The sequence below is a fragment of the Neomonachus schauinslandi genome, chromosome 5 (assembly GCF_002201575.2).
Source record: "Neomonachus schauinslandi chromosome 5, ASM220157v2, whole genome shotgun sequence".
Taxonomy (NCBI): domain Eukaryota; kingdom Metazoa; phylum Chordata; class Mammalia; order Carnivora; family Phocidae; genus Neomonachus; species Neomonachus schauinslandi.
Window position 1 is genome coordinate 58,348,910 of NC_058407.1, and position 2,954 is coordinate 58,351,863.

The window sequence follows — 2,954 nt, forward strand, 5'->3', positions numbered from 1 at the left end:
TAGTCAGAAATAAGAAGACAATTCAATTTTCACTTGATATAGAATTCTATATAGAATTTCTTTTATTACTTCAAAGATGTCATTCCATTGTCTTCTGACTTGTATTGTTATCTTTGTTTTCCTATGTGTAATGTTTCTTTATCAGAAATGAAAAGTAAAACAACCAAATACACTTTATTCTTTTTTTTTTAAGATTTTATTTATTTATTTGACAGAGAGAGAAACACAGAGAGACAGGGAACACAAGCAGGGGGAGAAGGAGAGGGAGAAGCAGACTTCCCTCCAAGCAGGGAGCCCGATGCAGGGCTCGATCCCAGGACCCTGGGACCATGACCTGAGCTGAAGGCAGACGCCTAATGACTAAGTCACCCAGGCGCCCCATAGAAGAGCTTTTTAATTAAAAAGAAATAGGAGTCCGCTCCCAAGTGCATCTGCAATTCAAAATGTCTCACCCATTCCCTCAAACTAATCCCTTCAACCCCAGTAACCCCCAGGTCTTCTTTGGTGTGGATATTGGAGGGAGAAAGTTGGTAGAATTGTCTTAGAATTGTTTGCAGATGTTGTACCCAAAACAGCAGAAAAATTTTGTGCTTTGTGTACAGGAGAAAAAGGCATTGGACCCACCACTGGGAAACCTCTCCATTTCAATGAATGTTCTTTCCATTGAATTTTTAAGAAATTTATGATTCAAGGTGTAGACTTCTCATATCAAAATCGGACAGGTAGAGAAAGTATTTATGGTGAAAAATTTGAGGATGAAAATTTCTTTTTTTTTTTTTAAGATTTCATTTATTTATTTGAGAGAGAGAGGGACAGAAAGACAGAGAGAGAGCATGAGTGGAGAGAGAGCCACCCAGGTGCCTGAAAAAAGATTTTTTAAAGATTTTATTTATTCATTTGACGGAGAGAGACACAGCAAGAGAGGGAACACAAGCAGGCGGAGTGGGAGAGGGAGAAGCAGGCTCTCTGCAGAGCAGAGAGCCCCACGCGGGGCTCAATCCCAGGATCCTGGGATCATGACCCAAGCCAAAGGCAGACGCTTAATGACTGAGTCACCCAGGCACCCCTGAAGATGGAAATTTCTATTATAAGCATGATCAGGAAGGTCTATTGAGCATGGCAAACGAAGGCTGCAATACAAATGGTTCTCAGTTCTTTATCACAATAGTTTTGACTCTTCATTTGGATGGGAGACAGGTTACCACCTGTTGGCCAAGTAATTAAAGGAATGAGTGTGGCAAGGATACTGGAAAATGTAGAAGTGAAAGGTGAAAAACCTGCCAAATTGTGCATTATTGCAGAATGTGGAAAATTGAAGGAAGGGGATGATTGGGGCATATTCCCAAAAGATGGTTCTGGTGACAGTCATCCAGATTTCCCTGAGGATGCAGATATAGATTTAAAAGATGTAGATAAAATTTTAGTAATAACAGAAGACTTAAAAGACATTGGAAGTACTTTTTTCATATCCCAGAACTTGGAGATGGCCATTAAAAAATATGAGAGGGCGCCTGGGTGGCTCAGATGGTTAAGCGTCTGCCTTCGGCTCAGGTCATGATCCCAGGGTCCTGGGATCGAGTCCCGCATCGGGCTCCCTGCTCCTTGGGAGCCTGCTTCTCCCTCTGCTTCTCTCTCTCTCTCTCTGTCTCTCATGAATAAATAAAATCTTAAAAAAAAATGAGAAAGTGGGGCGCCTGGGTGGTTCAGTCATTAAGCGTCTGCCTTCAGCTCGGGTCATGATCCCAGGGTCCTGAGATTGAGCCCCCGCATCGGGCTCCCTGCTCAGCGGGTAGCCTGCTTCTCCCTCTCCCACTCCCCCTGCTTGTGTTCCCTCTCTCGCTGTGTCTTTCTCTGTCAAATAAATAAATAAAATCTTAAATATATATATATGAAAGTTTTAAGATATGTGGAAGGTTCAAAGACTGTTGTTGAGAAAGCAGATAGATGGAAGCTGCCACTAATAGCTTTAAACTGCGTGCTGAATATTGGTGCTTGTAAAGTGAAGATGTCAAACTGGCAGGGAGCAACTGACAGTTGTTTGGAGTCTCTTGAAATTGACCCATCAAATACCAAAACATTGTACCCTAGAGCTCAAGGATGGCAAGGATTAAAAGACTATGATCAAGCACTGGCTGATCTTAAGAAAGCTAGCACGGGAAGATAAAGCTATCCAGGCAGAATTGCTGAAAGTCAAACAAAAGATAAAGGCAAAGAAAGATAAAGCAAACGCAGCAGGGCGCCTGGGTGGCTCAGTTGGTTAAGCGACTGCCTTCGGCTCAGGTCATGATCCTGGAGTCCCTGGATTGAGTCCCTGGATCGAGTCCCGCATCGGGCTCCCTGCTCCTTGGGAGCCTGCTTCTGCCTCTGACCCTCCCCCCTCTCATGTGCTCTCTCTCTTTCATTCTCTCTGTCTCAAATAAATAAATAAAATCTTTAAAAAAAAAAAAACAAAAACAAAAAAAGAGAACGCAGCATATGAAAAATTGTTTGCCTAATAAGGAACTCAGTTTTATTTAAATATTACGCATTGATTGTATAAAGGCAATAAGAAAATTTAAAGGTTTTTGTCTGTTATATATGATCCCTGATGTGTTTCCTTTGATACTTCAGTTTCCCATTATTTACAGTTTGGGAATACTAAAAACGGTTCGCTCTTAAAAAAAAAAAAAGGTGTTACAAAAACAAACAAACAAACCCCACAAAAAAACAAAAAACAAACAAGAAAACCCAAACCAAAACAAAAAGAAATCATGCTGATTACATTTATATAAAATATAAAAATAAGTAAGACCATTACTACTGTTAGAAGTTAAGATGGTGGGGGGAGCCTGGATGGCTCAGTTGGTTAAGCGACTGCCTTTGGCTCAGGTCATGATCCTGGAGTCCCAGGATCGAGTCCCGCATCTCGAGTCCTGCATCAGGCTCCCTGCTGAGCAGGGAGTCTGCTTCTCCCT

At 41.8% G+C, this 2,954-nt stretch overlaps 1 pseudogene; it reads left to right on the plus strand.

Moving 5' to 3' along the window:
- The first annotated feature begins 443 nt into the window (after positions 1-443).
- LOC110577803 lies at positions 444-2,216 on the plus strand (annotated as a pseudogene).
- The last annotated feature ends 738 nt before the right edge of the window (positions 2,217-2,954 follow it).